Source organism: Planococcus citri, chromosome 5 (assembly GCF_950023065.1).
Source record: "Planococcus citri chromosome 5, ihPlaCitr1.1, whole genome shotgun sequence".
Classification (NCBI taxonomy): Eukaryota; Metazoa; Arthropoda; class Insecta; order Hemiptera; family Pseudococcidae; genus Planococcus; species Planococcus citri.
Window position 1 is genome coordinate 13,003,121 of NC_088681.1, and position 24,883 is coordinate 13,028,003.

Here is a 24,883-nt window from a genome sequence, read left to right on the forward strand (position 1 = left end):
ACGTAGGCTATGTCCCCCATACCTTTAGAGAATACAGAGCAGGAGGAGATTATTTAATGGATTATGTGGCTCGAGTCGCGAGTCGGGCACACGATTAAGAAAAAAAAACCATGCCCCATGGTGTACCCCTATCCTATCCCTATATAGCTATTCAAACTCAACGAGGTGCTACGTTCAATTAGTCGTAAAAATTTTTACGACTCTGTGCACGCTGATGGTAATTTGGTATTCGTGCGTGTACGATGAGATATCTTTTGTAGGTGTACGAGTTACCTATAAACATTATAGGTGGGCATATTTTTACGTGCAGAAGGGGTATTTTTCTTGTTTTTATCGCGAGCCATAAAGCGTAACGAGAACGACACACGCCTCTATAGAGCCGGCGCTATGATCTTTTCTTATGTCAAAACAATCGAATCATTATGTAAACTTTATTACTCTGTGGTATGGCTACAGGTACGAGTATAGGTAATATATGACGAGAGATAAAATCCAGGCTATAAATTTTGCGATTTGGGGCGTCTGTCTCATGGACGACATTCTGGACATTCTTTTTCTCATCTCTATGAGAGAGTGTGGCTATACACAGGGCTACCTGCGCCAGAAAAGGTACACCAAGAGATAGAAGAAGCCTTAAAGAGCTATACATAGACCTATTTATTCAAAACAAAGGGTTGCGATTGGTATCAAAAAAGCCGAAATCTATGTGAATTTCAATTACCTATACCAAGAATATTAGGCCGACGAGAGTCGACTTTACTATACTTATACCTTTATATCTAATAATAAAAAAACCTAGGTATATAAGTATGAGAATTTTTTTATTTCTGAAAAGAATCGAGAATTGAAAAATAAAAAAACCGAAAGTGTTTCTTATTGTTTGGTCAAGTTTGCATGTTAGCGTATGAATAGAGAAGAAAAAAGAGAATTGGACAGCGTGTAGTGAAGAAACGGTTATTATTAGGGTTTTTTTGTGTGTAACTGGTCTGGTCCGTCGGCTAAGTTCTTTCATGTGTTCGAGTGCGTATGTATTTTCTATTCTATGTATTTACCAAGGGCGTCAACCCTTGAGTAAAAAAATTAATGTGAGAAAAGGTATTAATTTTTTTCCCGAAACCGAACCGTTTCCTTTTTTTAGTATTGGAAATAAGCGGGCTGGGATGATTCGATTGTGGGCTTTTTTTTCAATTTATCGTCAAAGATGATTATGTGTGAGCCTAAATATTTATTCTGTGTATTTTTATCAAATTGGATGGATTTTCTTAGTGAGATGCTGCGTGAAAATTTGTAGGATTTTGGAATATACGTATGTTTGAGATTATTATTTTTTCATTTTAAAAAGTTTTTGAAGTGCTTGAAAGTGATTTTTGTCGGAGTTCTTGGAGATAATGTTCAAATTTTGAATATGATAAATGGTTAAATTGTCTTCCCGGGCTTTCAGAAATCTCATCAATTGATGAAACTTGAAAAATGACCGAGTTATAAAGATGTACATCAAAAGTACCTACCTAATTTATAAAGTTTTGTAAATAGGTACTTGATACTCATTTTTTGGTGGTATGTAGTTTTCCAAAAATGAATTAAAATTGTCCAAGATTTCGAGCTCAGCAGCCATGAGGCATTAGTGCACCAATCAGTGATTCATTAGGGTTTAGTTCTCGAGTGATTCATTGATTTTGAGGGAATCATTCGCGAACGGAGTTCAGGTTTGATTATTATTGTACAAGTACATGAACTGTCAAGTTTCGTCATTTTGTCTTGAGCTAATTTGATTTTTCGATGATTCATTCGTTCGCGAACGATTCGTCTACTCTGAGTAAATCGTTCGCGAACAAATTGAGTCAAGTTTTGGATAATCGCCCTAAAAATGTTGAATTTTGTTATTTCATATTACCCTAATTTGAGTTTTCTGTGATTCATTCGTTCGCGAACGATTTTTCTACTGTGAGCAAATCGTTCGCGAACGAATTGAGACCAGTTTTTGATGATCGTACATGTATTTCAATTTGATTTCTCAGGGATATAATCGTTCGCGAACGTTTTTTTCTCTGAGCGATTCATTCGCGAACGAATCAAGTCCAGTTGTTTGAAGATCGTGCTAAATAAAACTGCCAAATTTCATAATTTAATCTATACCTAATTTAATTTCTCAATGATTCACTCGTTCGCGAACGATTTTTCTACTCTGAGCAAATCGTTCGCGAACGAATTGAGACTACCTTTTTGATGACCGTACATCTATTTCAATTTGATTTATCCGTGATTTATTCGTTCGCGAACGATTTCCTCTTTCTGAGTGATTCATTCGTTCGCGAACGATTTTCTCTCTTTTAGTGATTCATTCGCGAACGAAACAAGTCCAGTTTTTTGTAAATCGTACTAAATAAAACTGTCAAATTTTACCATTCAATCGTCTACACTCTACACGAACGTAATTCAATTTCTCAATGATTCATTCGTTCGCGAACGATTCCTCCTCTTTGGTGAAATCGATCGTGAACGAATTACGTCCAGTTTTTGATGATCGTACTGAAACTGTCTGATTTCATCACTTCGTCTTAAGCTGATTCAATTTTTCAGTGATTCATTCGTTCGCGAGCGATTCCTCTTCTTTGGTCAAATCGTTCGTGAACGAATAACTTACGTCCAGTTTTTGAAGATTGTACTGAAACTGTCATATTTCATCGTTTCGTCTTAACCTGATTCGACTTTTCAGTGATTCATTCGTTCGCGAACGATTCGTGTACTCTGAGCAAATCGTTCGCGAACAAATTGTGACCAGTTTTTGATGATTATGATGAAACCGCGTGTCAAATTTCATCATTTCAGAAACCTTAATTTTGGCACCACATACATTCGGCCTTTCATATACTTTTCCATAAAGAATTTTGTACCCCCCCCCCTGTAGAGTCTATGGTGGTTGGATAACTAAATAAACATCACAATCGTAATTTTCACCGCAAAATACCTTGATTTCGATACCACACTCGACTGTTACATCCCATATCCGCTAAAAAATTGAAGTCAGGTCCCACCCCCTCCCCACCCTGAGGTCTGGAAACCAAAATTGACCCAAAAATTTGAATTCTGCAGTGAAAATTAATTTGGATAGCATACTTTCAAACGATCTATGAGCAGGTTACATTGTTTAAGCGTAAAATTGAGACACATGTTCTTTTGACAGAAGATCGACCTGATTGGGAGGGGGGGGGGGTGCAATAGACCCTTATGCGGGGCCTCCGACTATCGAGATAGAAATTCAAATAAAACATTTCATTCCACTATTTTATTGATAACCTCGACAACTCTGAGCATACCTTACCTTGATTTTTGAATTCGATCATTCATTTTTTTTTAGGTGCGGTGGCATTTGTTGAATATCTAAGTATTTTTAAAAATCAAAAAAGTTGAAGAGGAATCGAGTTTTCATGAAGAATTATCAATTCAAAGTTATAGGTTCTTTTTTAATTTAAGTTGAAGTTTCTAGAGTTGAGCTGGCCCATTTCAACTCTCTTCAAAGTGAGTTGAATCGACAAAAGAGTTACTTCATTTTCAAGAAGAGTTTGCCCAAATTTGACCTTATGCATAAATAAGATGAACAGCACGAGCTAAACTACGCAGCTCTCCACGACGAGCTATTACAGTCTCAGTCCCAGTCCTAAACACATCACATAAATTACCTCATCTTGTACCCTCATCACTCTACATACACCAGCGCCACATAGTACGTCATACAAAGGGGAAAGGTTCATTTAAGAAAATACTCGTACACGAAGCCAAGTATATAGGTACCTGCAGAGCACATACGCAACATTTAATAATAATTTCCATTACTCCACGAAAATAACGTGAATAAGAAGTCATGAAGACAACGGAGCAAGTCTAGGGCGCGCGTAAAAAGGTAAAGGTACCAATAACATGTATTTTATATGTAGTAATATCTTACAAAATATATTTATAAGAACGATATTGCGGTATAGCATACGCTTGCCAACTGGTTACTGTATAGTTATAGGTACCAAAGGAAAAAAAAGAGACGATCGCTTCCTTGTTCCGAAAATTGCTTTCCCTTCGTAGCACCTATGTATAAACAACTGACGCTCGATGACTCGCTGCATGTCCTCTTCTTCGCCTCCTGTACGGTGCCCTCAGCCCTGCGATGGTGCAGGGGTTTTCTCTATATGTATAGAGAGGTACATCACATCAACGCTCAGGTGTTACTACGTCGCGTGGCTATTTCTATAAATGGTTCGTGCACGTGCTTCGTGATTGGTGCGATTCTCTTCTGACTGAATAATATACGATATGATGGTACGTGCTGCAGTAATAGCATACTGTCTGAATTTAGCGAAAAGATCCGACCAGGAGGGTACCACATCGTACTAAACACAATATTGTATGAATCTATATTGTGTTCTTCCTTTAACTTTTGAAAACCGCAACATAAACGTGCGGCTATAAAAAAAAAAAGGCAGCACAATGTATTATGTTACATTCGCCAAAAAAATACATATATTAACGAGAAGAAAAGAGAGTAGGTATTATTTCGTTTCGAAGTAAAAAATTAACTCTTTTATTGAAAAATGCAACAGCACGCGATCATGACGCCGGCGCATACTTCTATCATTATTCATTACAAAACACATCAAAAAAAAGCAAACTTTCGCAATAAACTCCCAAAGATGAAAATTTTTACATTCTCGGATCTTTCATTTTTCACATTTATCATTTTTTCAACTTTCGAGACGTTATACTTGTGAGCCAAACGTTGCTTGGTGGACAAGTGAGGGGGGGGTGTGAATGATTTAAAAAATTGATCAATTCGTAGTCATTTTTGAGACGGATACTTCCAGAAGATTATTTTGACTTTTGCATCTTTCCTTTTTTTTTTCAATTTTGGGGCACCAAGGATCACTTTTTTTCAAATAGGAAAAACAAAAAAATAGAATCAATCGGAATTAGTGTAAAAAAAACACTCACGCATCAAGACCGACTTTTCATTCAATTCAAATCATTTACGAAAAAATTGAGTCACCTTTTTTGGAACATTTGTAAAGCAATCGATCTGTTTACAATCGAATCAAATCATTCACGAACGATCGATGATTAAATAAATTGATTGATTTCTTGGTGAATCATTCGCAAACGGATCAATTAATTTACTATTGATTCAGTTTTTGTGAAACTATTGTATGCGAATTGATCTGTTTTCAAGCTGAGTGAATCGAATCGAATCATTCGCAACTGACTGGCAATTGAACAAATTGATTGATTTCGTGGTAAATCACTCGCGAACGAATTGATTAATAGTTGGTGACTCATTCGCGAACGAATTGGATTTTTTAGTGAATCATTTGCAAACGAATTGAATAATTTTAAAATACTTACACTTAGTACGTTTTCAAATTTTTGTTGGAAAAGTGAGACTATTTCGCAACTTATTGACATTACTTAAAGCAATACTTCTTGGCAATTTTCAACATACAAAATAAAATACGTAAGTAAGTATTTTTGACTACTTCTGTCAAAAAACCAAAATTTAAATTTTATTGGAAAAATATGACGTATAATAGAGATTTTTTGGATATTTTTTGTATTTATTCAAACAATTAACAGAGCATCAACGAATTCAGCCCTTCTAAAAAGAGGACATTTTGGGCAAAAATTCAAGTCTTTTTGAAAATTTCTGACGTTTTTATATTAAAGAAAAAAACAATATTTTCAACAATTTGATAAAAAGCGAAAATTTCTATCAATTTTTAAACATTGCCTTCAAAACAGCTTTTTTGATTTTTTTTAAATGTTAAATCCAAACATATGAATCGATTCGTTCACGAACGAGTCACTCGAACGAATCAATTCGTTCGCGAATGATTCATCAAAATTCAAAAACTAATTCAATTCGTTAGCGAATGATTCACCAAAAATGATTCTACATATATTCGTTCGCGAATGATTCACCTAAAATTAATTAAATGAATCGACTGGTTCCCGGACGAGTCACTCGAACGAATCAATTCGTTCGCGAATGATTCACCAAAAACTAATCAATTCGTTCGCGAATGATTCACCAAAAATTATTCAATTCGGTCGCGAATGATTCATTGATTCACCAACAAATAATCAATTCGTTTGTGAATGATTCAATAAAAATTAATTATTCCGTTCGCGAATGATTCACCTAGAAATCAGTCAATTTGTTCTCTGTCACCGATCGTTCGTGAATGATTCGATTCGATTCTCTAAAAGTTCCCTTGTGTAGAGCCAATGCAGGCCCGGGGGATAAAGAAATAAAGGCCTCCTGAGAATTTTTTACACCCCCTCCCTCTTCCAGTTTCCCCAAAAATTAAGATCGAAATCGAGTTGTTTGTAAACTAGAAGTTTTCCTCAACAAGTTTACATCCATGAAAAAGTTACTCTTCTTCTACTCCCCTCGGCCCTCGCCTTGATGATTTTTTTTCAAAAAAAAATATTCGTTGGGAGAAGTTTCTACGAAATTTTCTCAAATTTAAAGTTTTTATTTTTGAAATTTGAAATCAAGAACAAAATGGCCTTCTGAGAATTTTTGAACACCCCTCCTCCCTCTTCTTGTTTTTTTTTTACCAAAAATTGAAATCGAAATCGAGTTGTTTGTAAAACAGAAGTTTTCCACAAGTTTTCCTCTATATGAAAAGGGTCATTCCATGTCAACTCAACCAAAAAAGGGCGATTTTGAAAGTCATGTCTTTCGATTTCGCTCAAATTTTTTTTACAATATCTACCCACCCAGTAAGTAAGAAAGCCGCAATCAGTTTGGTCCCAGCCCCCTCAGGGGGCGGGTGGGGGGGCTTCAATTATTTTCACATTGTCTCGAGGTACTCAACTTCAGCAGCCCATTCCTCCAAAACTATGATACTTTGATCAAAACTGATTTCACAGTTCGAAAGGAAATTGAATTTTGAACTTTTTAAGTATTTTGAAATTTTCAAAAGTTGAAAGTTGAACTTTCAATTTGAAAGTTCAAATTTCTAAATGGCGCTGTAAGTGGGAGCTACCATTTAAAATTTTGAAAAAATTTCCATTGATGTACATTTTGATACTTTTTCGAAATATTTAGGTTTCAAGATGGAACTCTTGACGGAGGGGGAGCACCCCCCCCCCAATTTTGGGTGAAACTTTCGAAAGAAAATCTGGGGCATGTGATATATCGAATTGTATGTTTTCGGCGACGCTGAACACGAATATGACGTTAGATTTTTGATAGGACCCATCCACGGCCCCCAGCACCTCCTCAAAGGGGGTAAAAGTTCAAAAAAGTGTTTTGTTCGTGCGACACATGGAATAATATGTTTTTGGTGACGCTGAACACGAATATGACATCAGATTTTCGATTGGACCTCATCCACGGCCCCCAACAATTTTTTTGGACTTTTACCTATTGGGGGAGGTTCTGGGGGCCATGGGTGAGGTCGATTTAAAAAACTATGGCTATATTCGTGTTCAGCGATATCGAAAACATACTATTTCATGTGTCACACGAATGTTACCCTTTTTTGGGGGGGTTATCCCCTTGGGGAGGTGCAGGGGGCCGTGGACGGGTCAAATCACAAATCTGACGTCATATTCGTGTTCAGCGTCACCAAAAACATATTATTCCATGTGTCGCACGAACAAAACACTTTTTTGAACTTTTACCCCCTTTGAGGAGGTGCTGGGGGCCGTGGATGGGGTCCTATCAAAAATCTAACGTCATATTCGTGTTCAGCGTCGCCGAAAACATACAATTCGATATATCACATGCCCCAGATTTTCTTTTGAAAGTTTCACCCAAAATTGGGGGTGGGGGTGCTCCCCCTCCATCAAGAGTTCCATCTTGAAACCTAAATATTTCGAAAAAGTATCAAAATGTACATCAATGGAAATTTTTTCAAAATTTTAAATGGTAGCTCCCACTTACAGCGCCATTTAGAAATTTGAACTTTCAAATTGAAAGTTCAACTTTCAACTTTTGAAAATTTCAAAATACTTAAAAAGTTCAAAATTCAATTTCCTTTCGAACTGTGAAATCAGTTTTGATCAAAATATCATAGTTTTGGAGGAATGGGCTGCTGAAGTTGAGTACCTCGAGACAATGTGAAAATAATTGAAGCCCCCCCACCCGCCCCCTGAGGGGGCTGGGACCAAACTGATTGCGGCTTTCTTACTTACTGGGTGGGTAGATATTGTAAAAAAAATTTGAGCGAAATCGGAGGACATGACCCAAAAACGTTGGTTGAGTTGACATGGAATGACCCAAAAATTACCCTTCTCCTACCCCCTGATGATTTTGTCTTCAAAAAAAAAAAAAAAATCATTGGGAAACGTTTCTACGAAATTTTTTCTTTGAAGTTTTCATTTTTTGAAAGTTGAAATCAAGAACAAATTTTGATTTATGGCAAACAATTTTTGGTAAAAAGTCGTTTATCTTGCAGAAAAGCGAGAACGTTTCTCACAAGAGAGATTTTTCTCAAAAACAAAGTTTACCTATTAGCTCTTGTTCTATGAAGTTTTTATCATCATTTTTTTCCTATAAAAATTAAAGTTGCATTTTCTTTTTCAAAGTGAAGTTTCCGTTCTATCTCCATGAAATAGTTTGCAACTCTCTACTAAAACGAAATAACATTTTAATTTTATGTTCAAAAATAAAGTTTTCATTCTATTTTCAAAAACGACGATTACATTTCTATTCTAAAAATAAAGTTTACAAACTTTTTTGAAAACGGGGGGGGGGGGCAAATTGACCCCACTTGCCCCCCTTGCCAATGGCACTAACAATTCTCACAAGGAGAATCTCACAGCAACCTCTCGATTTCGATACTTCACAGTTCACACTATGATGGGCAGTAGGTATTTTCACCACTATACTCGAATGCGACACCACCAACAGTGCCATTGGTACGTCTACATATTCCCAATCACAATATGACCAGTGGCTTTCTACTCGTACATACACTATGTCTACACCAGCTGCACCGTAGTAGGTAATCCGAAGCTTATTACACGGCCAATGAGAGCCATCGAGTATCCAGTACCCACTACCACGAGTACAATGACGGTCCAAATCAAACAAATAACAATACGCGACTGCGTTTCACAGAGCAAATACACTACGTATAGAGGCGGAGCATTTCTCTTCTCTGTAGCTATAGCGCGACCAGTTACTAGACCTTAAGCCAGCAGGCGGCGTAAATATTCAAATTAGCCGCCGAAAACATCTCGCGCAGCCGCGACTGACTAGGTCGACAGGTAAGTAATCGATCATTTTCTTCCATTCTTCATTGACCATTTCGTCGTTTTCTCTTCGCTCTATTGTCGAATCATTTTCGGAAGCTGGACACTCAGATTCCATAATGTAGCTGCCGACTGCCAAGATGAAAAATTTCCAGGCAGGCTACCAAGGACGATAGCCTTAAGCTAAGAGCGCTAGTTCGCGTGACTCTGTGTAATTTTTAGGCACGCGATATCCTCGATCGGCAGCATCTTCTTCTTCATCGTCAATCGGCATCATTATCACCATCACCACACCGTATAAGGATCCGTATGTGTAAAATCATAACGTTCCAAAATTCTAAATCAGCGTCTATTTATTTCGACACCTTGTTATCTTTTCAAATGTGTAGCTCGTGCGTTTCCATGTCTTTCTAGACCTACATACTGTATTTAGGATAGATCACACATCAAATCAAACGTCAATCTGTACCCTATGGTATAGGCATTATAGTGTTGTCGTATGAGGGCCCCTGTGCTCTATGTGGTGTGGGTAGTGGGTACAACTTGGACATATATAAATAAGAATTCAGCCCGAAGCGTCGTCCTTTCCGATCATCTTCGTATATTCCAATATACTCGTAGGTATCCAGGTCCAGGTTCGACTATACGATGCTCCAAGATCTACCTGCTGCTGCCTTCATCATCTCATCAATCACATACGGAAGCGATAGATAACAATCGAGACTGCTGTGTCGCGACTCACACCCCTGGTGTCGATGTCGGTTTCATTGTTTATAATAAAATCAAAAGATCATTCAGCACCACCGCATAGCCAGTTCGATAGAATATTGTGTCTTTTTGGCGTGATTTGATTGTGAGACCTGCGTGTGATTTTCAACACATTATGTGAAGGTAGGTATATTAAGCTATAAACAGATATCTCGATGGAGGTATGGACCAATCTATCATGATGTTACAGTTATACCAATATACCGGAAGAAAGCCTAATTAGGTCATTTTTTGAAACTTAAGAAGTAGATTATATATACTTATGTAGCTTCAAGAAATCGATTTCATCGCAAAGAACATATAGAAAAATTAATATCTGAAAATTTCACCCCTACAGTTATCTGGCAATAATATTGAAATTTTGAAAAGCAGAAGGATCCAACGTCAAGCATAAAATATAAGATCATTAAAATTTAAAAAAAAATCAATGAAATTATGTGTATAGAATGAATATGAGGGGTACAGAGAGGGACATCTGTCTTCAAGTGAAGGGATACCAGATTTTGACCCATTCATCACTCTATTGTCAACCAACCAAAAAAGCACAAGCACTGCTTCGTCATTTTTTTTTTTTTTTTGAATTTAAAATCTGGAGGAACAATACCACTATAATTTGTCGCAATGGTACAAAGTAGAATTCAAAATAAATTGTTTCAAAATATGTACAAGAAGCTGTTCAAACAGATAAATCCTGACCAGCAAATAACAAAACAGTAATCCACATACATTATGTTTACGTATTACATACGTTCAACTTAAACAGTTTGAAATACGATTTTATTTCATGTTAGGTAATTCGAATCTGAGAACGTCGAAATGAAGAGATGATTTTATAACAGACCGTTATGTTCAAATATTTACACCGATTATTTCAATATTATTCATTTCATTGTACTTGAAACGACGTGTACTCCACATGTACGAGTACATATTTAGGCACTACAAAGAGTTCTAATTTCAAATACCCTATTCATTCATGAGTTGACACATAATGGGGTAATAAATATAGGTCACTATACGATACGCTTGGATATAATTTTCCAAGCTATTCTCCTATACGGTTGTCAAAAATAAGACCATGCAGACTGATGAAGCCATCTTATAATTATTTAACCCTTTAACGCCTGCTTAAGAGAAGTTCAGTCGATAAATTTCAAAAATATTCACTCTAGAAAATGGTCTAAACTGAAAAAAAATGAACTTGAGTGACGACTCATTCAGAAAATTGAAGATTTCCTCAATTTTTTGTTCATTTTCCAAAGCCAAATTCACACATGCAGATGAAAACAAAAAACCAAGTTGATGGAACCAAATCCACACCCCCTCTCTACTTTACGGGTGTAATAATCTTGTAATATTATAAGCACCAAAAAAAAATTTCGATTTCGACGTTAAAATTTTATGAGCTGTAAGTTTTTTTGATTTTTTATGCAAATTTTTGTAAGACTCGCCGCGAAGGAAAAATTTAATGCATCAAATTGCGAAATTTCATTTATTTTTTTAAAATAATTTTTTACAGCTCGCCAGGAAAAATGTTTGCATTTCAACAAAATTAGAATAATAGAGGATAAAATAACGCTGAGGTTTGGAATTTAAGCTGAAATTCGGTCGGATTATTTATAAAAACTGATGCAGATTTCTATGCAGCATCAGAATTTCAAAATGGAAAAAATTTTATTTCAGAAGACTCCTGGACTTGTACGTACATAGGTATATGAATCCAAATTTAAATTTTCGATCTGATTCAATATAATAATTTCTTTTTGAGATTTGCTTTTTTTTCAGATTTGATAATTCTTCAATTCTTACATTGAAATGAGAAACATACATCTCAAGTTCCAACATAAAATTTCAACCAATTTTCAAAATCTCAACACTTTTTCTACCAAAACAAAAATTTTATTTTTTTCAAAACAGATTTTCAAAATTATTCATACCAACTTCTCAAAAATTTTCAAAAAATTCTCACCATTTTTTGTTTTTTTGTTAAGTGAAATTCCAAAATAAAATTTGATCAAAATTCAAGCTTGAAAACCTCAACTTTATTTCACTCTATGTTTTAATCCAGTTTTGCTACGATGTTGAAATTTTTATCCAATTCTGGCTGTTTAAGTCGTTAGAAAAAGAGATTGAAATTTCATGCATCAGCAAAAAAATTAAATCCACTGTTTCTAAATTTTTTCCAAAAAAAAATCAGACTAAGACGTATTTTGCAGCTTTTTGGGAATAAAGCAAGACTTTTTGGTAATTTTCAAAATAAAATTGAGAATTTTTATTTTTGATAATTCTAGGCGAAAAAGCAAAGTTATGAAAATTTGAATAAAAGTTAAAAACGTTTTTTTGAACATTTTTAAAATTTAGACTTTTAGGAATTTTTGTGGAAAAAGCAACGGTGTTCAACAGTTCTTTGGAAAAAAGCAAAAGTTTTCAGCAATTTAAAGCAGAAAAGTGAAATTTTTTGGTAAAAAAGCAAGATTTTTCAGCGATTTGGTAATAAACTAAGATTTTGGTAATTTTTTTTTTTTTTTTTAAGTTGAAGCAAAACAGGACACTTTGTAGCATTTTTTTCGGAAAAGTGTGATTTTTTTGTAAGTTTTTGATAAGAAAAAGTAGTTTTTTCGACAATGTTTGTCAAAAAATTTAGGATCTTTGACAATTTTTTGGAAACAATAATGCGAAATTTTTGAACAATTATTTGAAAAAAGTGAGATATGTATTTAAAATTTTGTTAAAAATAAGCAACAATTTTCAACAATTTTTTGGCAAGAAAAACCACATTTTGGAAATTATGACAAAAAGCCAAAACTTTTTGCTAAAATGAGGACATTGAATTTTTGAACAATACTGAAGAAAGTAATTTTGCAATTTTTAATAAAAAAGTGGTTTTTTTTGACAACTTTTGTCAAAAATTAAGGATCCTTGGCAATTTTTGGAAACAATGCGAACTTTTGAACAATTATTTGTGAAAAAAGTGAGACATATAAACCTTGTAGACAGAGGCGACAATTTTTAGAATTTTTTTGACAAGAAAAAACACGTTTTGGGAATTATACGTATGACAAAAGCCAAGATTTTTTGGTAAAAAAATGAGGAAATTTAATTTTTGAACATTTTTGAAAAAAAGTAACTTTGATAACCAAAATTTTGAAAAACATTAGTACATTGGTTAATTAATTTGCTTTATTTTATCAAATTTACAAATAATTTGACTTTAAAAGCTTTTTCGTCAAGTGAAGTAAAGCGTTCTAAAAATAATGTAACTCGACTTCCAACCTTTGAACCTTTTTAAAATCTCTTTTGAGCTTCCTTTCTAATAACCTGGACAAATTTCCACTAAGATGCTTAGAAACTACAGGCTTTCAATGTTGGATGAAAAAGACCTCCCCCTCCCCCTCCTCCATGTCCTCTAAGCAAGACTGAGGCAAAATGAAGATGATTTTTCAATGGGTATAGGGTAACGTCAACGGTTTCCCAGATGTCCAACGGCATAAAAACAGTCCTTTTTACACGACATTTAAAAAAATATTCCTTGAGAGGGGGAGGAGGATCAAAATTTCATCGAATCAGTACCTTCAGTTTTTTTCCTAACTTTTTTTTAACAAAATAAAAGATTAGGTACGACATTTACAAAAAGGAAGAATAAAGAACGAAAGGGGCTAAGTAAATGAAAAATTCCATTTTCTTGATGGAAAAATATTAAAAATGTATGACTCAAAAAAAAAAAAAAAAAAAAAAAAAAACCGGGACAAAAGCAGGAAAAGCAGGGTAAAGGGTAATTTAAAAAGCCCCGGAAACATCCTATCAAAAGATCACCTAAGATTCAAAATTTTTGAAAAAATTCTAAAACACATTCTTAAAGTAGCTAACTAGCTAAGTATCTAAAAATCCAAACATTAATTTTTTTTCAAAAATCATTCAAAATTTATGATAATTCTCAGAAGGCGACACTCATACTCTTAATATCTGCCTCAATCTTTTGTATAACCAAACAGAAAAAATTAGAATACAATCGACATTTTTCACCTCTAACCCTCCCCTCCTCTCCTCTTTAAAACTTGATTACGTTTCGTCCGTGACTACACAATTTTTTCTATACAAGTACCTAAGTATCAACTTTCTCCTACACCTCGACGAGAAAAAAAATGAATGAAAAAACTCAAAACTATACATAAATTTACCTGAACACGAGACCTCTTTTACCTCTATAATCATACACCCGCCGAATTAATATCCACTGTAGCCTACTATATAGGTCTACACTATTAGATCTCCCTGAAAAAAAAGAATGAAAAAAAAATTCAAAACCGGCGGCATCTGTGACTCCAACTGTTGCTAATTAACAATACAACACACACTAACCCTATCCCGCAATCCCAATCCCAATCCCGTGTATCGATATACTCGTATTTTTTGTCTTATGTCTCGCGCGCCCAGTCAAAATTATATCCATCAGACACCCCACGTTCTTAATGTAGGTAGGTACCTCAGCTCACGATAAATTCGACGAAGAGAGCTGGAAAAAAGAGTAAACTATTGTTCGCGATCATCCTCCCTCTCTTTCACTCCTGCACTCTTGTCCTTTTTTTTTCCAAATGAAAACAGAAAGAAAGAAAGAAAAATTAAAACCTATTCCATTATGGGATAATGACTCCGAAATACACAACTAAATGTATAAATGAAATGAAAGAAGAGGTAGAAAAAAAAACCGTTTAGCTCTGTTCGTAGTGTAATAGTCTTCAAAATAATGACATCAACATTTGGACCAAACTGTTCTCCAATCTCCGATTCGGATATGGTACCTTTTTAATGGCGCTCGTAGCAGCGTCGTATATTACTCTAAACGACCATAATTGTCATCCAGTTGCAATTTAAAGGTGGCTAGGTCGACACTTTCGTCGACCGAGCCACCGCGGGGGCGATGTCGAAACTCGAAAATTACCTTTTCCCCCCTCTCGCTCTGTCTCGCGACGCGCAGTTAATTTAATTAAAACATCATCGGTACAAATAGTTACATTTCATTTCACTCGTTTTTTTGTTTTTTATTTCCATCTCCGAATCGATACCGTTAATTTGTAGCGCGCCCAGTCTTCGAGTCTGCATTTGCAACTCACTCCTACCCCCTCCCCCTTCCCTCACAGCCCGAATAATGCGGATACGATACGACAGACGGGCTCGTGCTATCCAATAAAAAACACAGATATCCGTTACACGAGTTTTGTTTTCTCGCCCTCGTCCCTTGAAATGCTCTTAATTCAACCAAAGACTATTACAATAATTTAGGAGAATGTTCAATTCTACAAGACATTAAAGATCTCGCGATCAGTTAAACTCTAAAATGAAATGAAATGTTCGAGTTTACATACCTCTCTCACGGACGTCTTGTTATTGTGATGCTGGTAATGGTACTTTTGGTGGTTTTTTTTTCGGCGATTCGGCGTCTAGGTCGAAGTTTAGAGACGAGAGTGGTGTATAATTATCACGAATGTTTATTCATTCCGCTATGCGCCATTTAATTGATTCGTACTTCGAGCTGTATGCGTCCAGATACCTGCAAGCATACAAAGGTGTCGAAAAAATTAGTGCTGGGTATTTTTCTTTCACCCTTTATTTTCTTTCAAATGTGAATATGAAACGATGGAAAAATTATACGTCATATGAGAGCATATAGCAGGTTTCATTTTCGCTCTTGTATAATTATTCATTAAGATCTACATAGGTAGATAAAATTAGGTTTATAAATGCAGATATAGATGTTATTAAAGTATTATAAACATCATCATCGAATATACCGTCAAACTTGATGGATATTTCTAGGTTACTATTTAATTTGAGGTACAAGGTACATAAGTATTAATATCTCAATTTCGGTCTCTCCCTGGACCCTTTCAAACCACGTTTGAAACATTATAAAAACATAATTCCTGTGCATGAAATTCAAATGAAGAATATTTTGGATACAAATTTCATTCATTAGGATTAAAATCGTATTTTTCAATGATTTCCAAAATTTCACGTTTCCATTACGAAAAACTACAGAAAATGCACAGCTTCAATTTCCATTGTTGGATTTTTTTATTTAAAAAGAAGGAAAAAAAAAGTCCAAAACCTTTAAAATCAAAAATATCGAATTTTTGAAGAAGAGACTTTCACTTTTCATCATTATTACTGTATGTATTTTTTGGTTGAACTCGAATTTCGGCGGTTTCGGGTCAACTTTCGAATTTCTTCAGTTTTCAAATTTCTAGAGAAATAATTCGATATTGATGAAGCTACTCGACATGTGATTTTCTCCTGCTTTCAAAACAATCCAGAGATCCAGGGAGAGGCGAATCCACAATTTTTTTTATCAAAGTGCGTCAGGCTCTCGTTCTGAAGAAGCTTTGAACTGCATTTTTCACCTCGAGACTATTTTTTCAAGAATTTCCAGAGGGGCAACTTCAAGCCTCCAGAATGCTCCATGTAAATAATATGGTCTTTTTTTAATACTAAGGCAACCCAATAATATTTGTTCGAATCACATCTGACCAATTGGCTGGAAAAATCTGGAAGGGGGGAGGATCCGAGGTAAAAAGTTGGAATAATCTGGCGAAGAAAGATGAGAAAATGTCAATCTCTCCCCTTCCTCCTTTCTACGACATACCACTTCGTCACACTTCTGCATCGAACAAAATATTCAGGAGAAGGAGGAAGGGCGAAGGAGGGAAATCAAAATACATACCTATTTTTTTTATTGTTTTTGTTCTGTAGTGTTCAGATTGCAAAAAAGATGATATCATTTTTCATTACAAAAAATTTCCTTCAATATAAGGCTAATTTCATTTCAAATATTTTCGAATAATTATTTTGCCTACAAATGAATATTTTTGCATATTCGATTAATATTTCAAAACATTTTCATCCAAAATTACCAGAAATTTTACAATTTTTCAAATATTTTTGAATATTTTGAGAATTTTTGAGTTTTTGAATATTTTTTGGGAATTTGAATATGTTGGAAAATATTTCACTTCAAATATCGCAATAAAATATTCAATATTTTACATCAAATACACAGAGGTTGCCATACTCATAAGATACGTTTTTGCCATTTTTTTGCATGGCTAGTTTTTATGGTGAAAAAAAATAAGTACTTTGAAATTTTCACCCAACAAACTTGGAATCGAATGGTGCCGAAAGCGCCTCCCCCTCCCCACAGTTGAAAAAAAAACAAAAAAATGTGATCAGAAAATTTTTATTCAAAATTTTCATTTTATACGTCAGGATTCTTCTGAATAATTTTTTTTAGAAAAACCTAACCCTAACAAATACCTAATTGTAAAAATCAAATAAAAAAAAGAACTTGTAAGTGTATACTATAAGTTCACTTTTTTTTAACGTATGTACCTGTGAACGAATTCATATCATTTATTGCAAACTCTGAACTGAACTGATCAGTGATCAATTGATCACCTTATAATGGGCCTTCACTAAATTTTTTCCAAAATTTTGTACCTATTTTGAAATAAAATTTGGAAAAAAAGAACTTGAGAGCTTTTCAAATTGAAGAGAAAATTTCAGAGTCGTTGAAAAAAGTTGAACTTGAACGAATGAACTGAACGAAAAAACTGAACAGTGAACAGTGAATGTGACCTTCTACTGAATAAATTTAAAATTTAGTCAACTTAAAGACGTATGATTAGAATTCCTCTTCAACCCCTTTTCAAGGAAAAACCTTCCCCAGTCCCTTCCTCAGTAATTTTAGGCCCTTTCTTTGTAAGAAGCTCTCACAGCTTTAAAAAATCAAAAGAATGGAATAGGTGACCAAAGGATGTTTCATCGAGGGTAGAGAGAGAATTTTTTTTTGAAAAGCAGGTTACCTATTTGAAGGAATTAAATAAAGCAGAAACTGAGAATTTTTCAAAAAATGTTCATCGACTTTTCTGTTCTATTTTTTTGATTTTTGGAAGCTCTCATCAACATGGCTGGGAGGAGAAGAGGAGGGGGGGTCGGAATTCCTTGGACAGCGTATCTAACAAAACTTCCCGACAAAAAATCATGACCTTTTTCATGATCTATTTTTCACATTTTTATCAAATGAGAATTACCCCCCCCCCCCCCCAAAAAAAAAACTAAATTGTAGACAAGAAAATATTTTAGTTTTTTCATTTCTCTGATTTTTTTTTTTGAACAAATGTTTCATTTTTTTCATTTTATTGGTTTTTAAAAAAATGTTCAAATATGTTTCTAGCAAAGTTTATGACTTTTTCATGACTTTCATGACCGTTAGACACCCTGTTGAAAGACGAGTGGTGATTTTTTTGAGATTATTTCTAGAAGAGTTCTATCACGGAATTGCAATCATTTGTCTGCCTATATAGTAATCACATGAAATTTTTTTTAAAACTAGAAGGCTTCTGGCATTGGCATCACTGTTTTTGGACTTGTGGGGAAATTTTGTATAAATGTGGGAATCACTTTCTCGTAGAAAGTAATAACCTGGGCAGGGAATACACAAAAGTGTAACTTCAAAGTGAGGACCAAAATCCATCAATTCATCGAATCTCAACAGAATACGTCAAATTTATAATAATTCTTGGACTTGGCCTTGTCCTTGAACCTAGAGATTTGAATCGAATTCCAGGTTTTTGAGGGAATGCCTCTCTACATTGAATAGAAGAAAACACCAGTGTTCCCCTTACCTACACCACAAAAAAAAAAAGAAAATTCCCATTTCTTCTGAACATGGTTTTGAGGTCTTTTCGCCATCACGAATCTCCTATTCAAACCTCGAGTTTTCACCCTGCATTCGAAACAGAGCCACAGAGGTAAGGTTCTCCCTCAGTCCTGCCAATGTCAAGCACAATTTTGTTTGAGAAAACTCGTACCTGGGCATCATTATAGCTTCTGCTCGATTAAGTGACGGTTTTGATCACTTATTCGCACTAAAATACAAACACGAACTTCTGTGGGAGTTTTTCAAACCACCATCTCCATCTCTTTTTTCGGTGTCGGTTTCATCCAATTTCACCGCTTATTATTACGCCCTGTTATCAATACAACCGATATATGTTTGTAATCGATAATCGAAACGATACGCGATAATCCAATAATAAACCGTGTTGCCGTCGGCTGGTGCCAAATTACACACGAATATTCGGTATACATAAATGGCAAAACGCGAAAAACAAGCACGAAAGCAAATACAGCGAGGCGGCGGTAAAGTAGACACGGTAAAGTAAAGGCGGCCTTTTTTTGTATTTACTTTGGGCCAGTATTGTTCGTACGCATTCACCTATGCAACGATGATGGCACCGTGAAAAATTGATCCGCAAACAGGAAATAGTAAGGTATACCGCGGTTGGCGAGAAATTCGCCACATTGACGAGTATTTTCGGATTCGAGTAGATGCAATTTTCTAAACGAGAAAAAGAAGGGTGATGGGAGAGAGGGGGTGAATGATGAAATTTTCACAACGAGCGTACTCGTGAAGAACATGAGCCTTAGGTGCGGAGACTGGTTACCTATACCTAATATCATGGTGGAGCATTTCTTCACCGCTGTAAGGTGTTAATGGTAATTATAGAGTGATGGAAGGGTTGCAGCATTGTAGGTCATGGTAAATTAACACGTACTTTGGTACGGTTTAACCCCATTTTTATGTATTTTCTGCCCTCGTTGATGCTTTAAATAGCGATAAGGGTTGACGGGTGATGTGAAGCGAAGTTGACAGATCGTATGCCGCTGGATTTTCGATGTTAGGCTTCATCGCTCATGTACATATTTTGACGAAAATAAATTCTTCAAGATGTGTTTTATCTATAATAGATCTTCTATACCTATACGACTGACTGCGCGAGGAATTTCGAACGTATTAGCATACTTTTTAGAAGGTCTAGGCACGCGAACGAATTTTTAAACAGATCGATGAAGTAGGTGTGATTTATTGAAAGAGTAAATATATTTTGGTATTCGAACATGGAACTCAAAAAAACGAATTTTTTGAAAATTGGAAAATCCAAAAACACGCTAGAGAGTCTGCAACGGTTTGATAAACAACCAACTATATCGATTTGGTAAATGAAAAATACGATATTCGTCAAATTTCAACATTCTAACACCATTTGACGAAATTTTGATTTAAAATTGAAAAAAAATGATTCATATTTTACAACATTGCAAAAATAAAAATTTGAATAATTTGCATTTATGAAACAGTTTCCCAACAGGCACAAAAATTTTTGAACCGAACGAAAAGAAAATCAAAAGTGGACTTCAAAATACTCCACTAGCAAAAAGTTCAACGGTTAAAATTATGTGTTTTTCGATTTTTAGCAAATTTTTAAAAATTTGAACTTTGCTCATTTCTCATGGAAAAAATTAAAATTTCATCAAATTGAATAAAAAGGCTTACCTACTATATTTTTGACCCCTTTCCAGTTGATTGATGATGTTTTAGTACCGTTCTAGGGTCTCCAGCGGAATGTAGCATTTTCCAGTTTTCGAAAAATAAAAAAAAAACGCTGTAAATATGTAGGATGAAAATGAAATTTTAACTCCTACAAACTAAGATTCCCCATTTCGTGATTCTTTCAATCGATTCAGACATGATACACGCTTTTTGAAATAATATTTTTATGCCAGGTCGAATAAAGTGAGGGCAAAAGTTTTCGAAAATAGGTACTTAATTCAAGTTCCATGAGCAAAATAGACTCTTTATTAAGACGTCTAACAAGGGAACCTCTTAAGGTGTCACGTGTCACCAGGGTTGGCAAGTAGACTATATAGTCTACTTTACACGCTTTGTCTACGTGTAAACAACGTTACTGTAGACAACGATAGTTTACATGTAGACATTGTAGACTATGTAGACTATGTAAACTACAAAGTAAAACTGTTTTATGTTTTAGAATAAAGCCTTTGTTACATGGATTTTGGCAGAAGATTTTAAAAATTTGTGGTTAAAATCCAAAAAGTGTTCAAAAATGAGACATACTCGGCAAAAAAGCTATACCTACTCACTTTTCATTTTTGGAAATTTTTGGCCCATCTAATTCTTGAAAAAAAGTGAAAATCTTCAGCAATATTGTCGAGCTGAAAACCGAGAATTTGACAATTTTAGCAAAACACAGCATTTTACTAATTTTTTTCAAAAAAACGAGATTATTTTTGCATTTTTTGGGTAAAAAAAAAAGTAACTTTTGAAGAATTTGTAGAAAAAAAGGCTTTTTAATGTGTAAGCAAAAAATTAAAATTTTCAAAAATTTGGCTGAAAAAACAAGAATTTTCATCAATTTTTGAAAAAAAGCGAGTAGGTACTTTATTTTTGACAACTTTTGGAAGGGAAAAAACTTGAAAAAAGCAAAACTGACAATTTTAGCAGAAGTAGATACTGTCAATTATTAGTGGGAAAAATATACTTTTTCACAATCTTTGTCGAAAATACATACAAGATTTTTTTCTTCAATTTTTCAGTTAAAAAGTGAGGGTAATTTTTTGCAAAAAAATGACAATTTTTAGCAAGAAGGGAGATTATTTGGGAATACACAACTTCGAAGTTGGCATACATTACACATAGTCTACAGGAAGTCTACTTTACGTGAAGTTTACATAGATTACGCGACAAATGTAGACTATGTAGAGAAAGATAGTCTACGCGTAGAGAACCAACCCTGGGTGTCACACTCCGATTTGAACGGGACCGCGATTTTTGGAGAGAGCATAGTCTAAACCCCCCAAAACAAAATTTTCAGCTGCCCAAGTTCGTTTTTCGATTTTTGGCAAATTTTTGAAAATTCAAAATTGACTGTTTTTGGCGATTTATGCTTTTTTTTAAAAAGTACGTACTTGACCAATAAAAGTGGTCAAAATAAGTCCCAAAACTAATAATAATTACCCAAATCCAAATTTCACCATTTCCAGCCATTCTGGAGCCTCCAGCGTGATTTTTCAATTTCTCCAGAATTTTGAACTTGCTCCAGAAGGCGTGAATATGAAGTTGGGTAGCTAAAAATCGAGTTGCATATTACACGCGACCTGTTTAACGAGTTTATCCACATTTGAGCCGATTTTGAGAGTGACACCTCAAAAGTGGCTTTTTGGCCACCTATTTTCAAAAAATTAAAAAATCCAAAAAATCCAAAGTTTCCCGTTTGCGTGGAATTTTTGAAATTCACGCGAGTCGCTGTATTTTTGTCCAAAACTAACCCCCAAATCCAAATTTCACAATTTCCAGCCATTTTGGAGCCTCCCGCGCGATTTTTCAATTTCTCCAGAATTTTGAATTTGCTCCAGAAGGCGTGAATATGCAGTTGGGCAGCTAAAAATCGATTTGTGTATTATACTCGACCTGTTTAACGAGTTTAGGGTATCTACATTTGAGCCGATTCTGGGAATGACACCTCAAGAGTGGTTTTTTGACAAGCTTTTTTCAAAATTAAAAAATCCAATTTGAGGTGTCACTCTCGCTCCAAAACGGCTGGAAATGGTAGAATTTGCGCTCCGGGGGTTAGTTCTTGAAGAAATACAGCGATTCGCGCAAATTTCAAAAATTTCCTCACAAAAGGTTATCTTTTGATTTTTTGGATTTTTTAATTTTGAAAAAAGCTGGTCAAAAAGCCACTCTTGAGGTGTCATTTTCAAAATCGGCTCAAATGTGGATAAACTCGTTAAACAGGTCGAGTGTAATATACAACTCGATTTTTAGCAGTCCAACTTCATATTCACGCCTTCTGGAGCAAATTCAAAATTCTGGAGAAATTGAAAAATCGCGCTGGAGGCTCCAGAATGGCTGGAAATTGTGAAATTTGAATTTTGGTGGGTTAGTTTTGGACAAAATACAGCGATTCGCGTGAATTTCAAAAATTTCCACACAAACGGGAAACTTTTGATTTTTTTGATTTTTTAATTTTGAAAAAAACTGGTCAAATAAAAAAGCCACTTTTGAGGTGTCGATCACTCTCAAAATCGGCTCAAATGTGGATAACCTCCTTAAACAGGTCTAGTGTAATATGCAACTCGATTTTTAGCTGCCCAACTTCATATATTCACGCCTTCTGGAGCAAGTTCAAAATTCTGGAGAAATGGAAAAATCACGCTGGAGGCTCCAGAATGGCTGGAAATGGTGAAATTTGGATTTGGGTATTTAATATTAGTTTTGGACTTATTTTTACCATTTTTATCGATCGAGTGCGTACATTTTTTTTAAAAAAAAGCATAAATCGCCAAAATCAGTCAATTTTGAATTTTCAAAAATTTGCCAAAAATCGAAAAATGAACTTGGGCAGCTGAAAATTTTGTTTGGGGGGGGGGTTTAGACTATGTGTGTGTGACACCTCAAGAGGTTCCCTTGTAAGAATTTTAAAAATTTGCTGAGTTTTGTCAAAATTTTTCAACTTCATCAAAATTTGATAAGGGGGGTGGGGGTTCCAATCTCCTCCGACTCCTCTTAGTTTGGTCCCTTTTGAGCTGCTGATTGATTTTTCGATTTTTTGAAAGTGGCCCATGTGGCATTTAATCAGTGCAATAATAACTGCATTCGAAAAATGTAATTTTCGTTTTTTTTTTCATATTATTCGGCAAATGCTCGCTTGCACAATCCTCCCTCCCTCCCTCCCCCACCCACCCCCCAACCTAAATTTTCGTCCCTGAACATGCTTTTTTCAGTGAGTTCATTTTCAGCTCAATCGAACAAAGTGGCCAATTCTATACAGCGATAAAATAGAACGTACAATACAAAGTATAGGTATAGAACAGCCTCTCGAATTATAATTTTCTGTAAAAATTCGCATTTTTACACCCCTCGGGGAATTTTTCACACACAGAAGCAACACTTATGCCATATTAAGCTGGGTTCAAAAATAATAAATGGACCTATTTCCATAACAAAGTATAGTAAGCACAGGTAGCCAGAGAGCTACTGTCTTGCCATAAGTACTACCTTATAGCTTCAGGCTCCTTAGATGCTCCAGTTTGCTCAGCTCCTCAATACCACATACAACAATAGAGGCTTTACTAAAACCAAGGCTATACTAATCCACACGACCCTACAATTAAAACACCTCGCTGCATATCGAGCCACCAAAATGTATCATAGGCTATAGATGTTGTGATGTAAGATGAGGAGGAGGAGGAGGAAGAAAAACACAACAATACACTAAAAAGCTCGCTCGCCACAATCAATGAAACCTTATAGCCCATCATTTCAGAAATGCAGACCGCAAAATTATGTCATCGTGATTAGAACACACGAGCGACTCCCATAAAAACCTATAATAGACGTTCGATTGTTTTTATTGGCCCGAAAGCCAAAAGCCACCGCGCCACGTTGTAGAGGTTCTATATTCATCTATTCTGTCTATGAGAGTCTCTGCTCTCTGTCTTCTTCTTCTTTGTCTTACACATTCATTATTATGGTACCTAGTACATGTCTCTCTATATGTATAGCAATATCTATACCTACATATGTAAAAAGTTACCTATATTTCGACTGCAGCACCTGTCTATAAGAGGCACGCGAGCATCAGTAACTCACAACATTTGGTTAGCGGGGCTTCAGCTCTGGCCGCCCAATTGTACGCACATTTATACTCGTATACTCTCTCATACGTAGAATTCGACGTGGCGCGGCACCCATAGGCACATCTGCGTCGTCTTGGTCTTCTTCATCATCATCATCCTCCACCTCCACCCCCTACACTCCCCCCTCCTAGACTGTTTTTCAAAATATAATAAAGTTTTGAAAAAAAAAAGAAGAAATGAGAATAGAGGAGAAAAATTATGAGGGGGTGTCGATAGCGCGATGAGGGGGACTGGAGTCAGAGACTTGTGTGTAACTAGAGTGGACCCTATACACGTTTGCTTGATTATAATTACCCGTCGAATACGATAA

General features: G+C 35.2%; 1 long non-coding RNA gene across 1 annotated transcript in view; it reads right to left on the bottom strand.

Annotated features, from left to right (window-relative positions):
* LOC135849375 (uncharacterized) overlaps positions 1 to 24,883 on the bottom strand; it is a 498,164-nt gene that overhangs the window by 462,464 nt on the left and 10,817 nt on the right. The window contains exon 2 of the long non-coding RNA XR_010559526.1: positions 15,381 to 15,565. This is a non-coding gene — a long non-coding RNA (uncharacterized LOC135849375). The remainder of the gene's footprint in view (positions 1 to 15,380; positions 15,566 to 24,883) is intronic.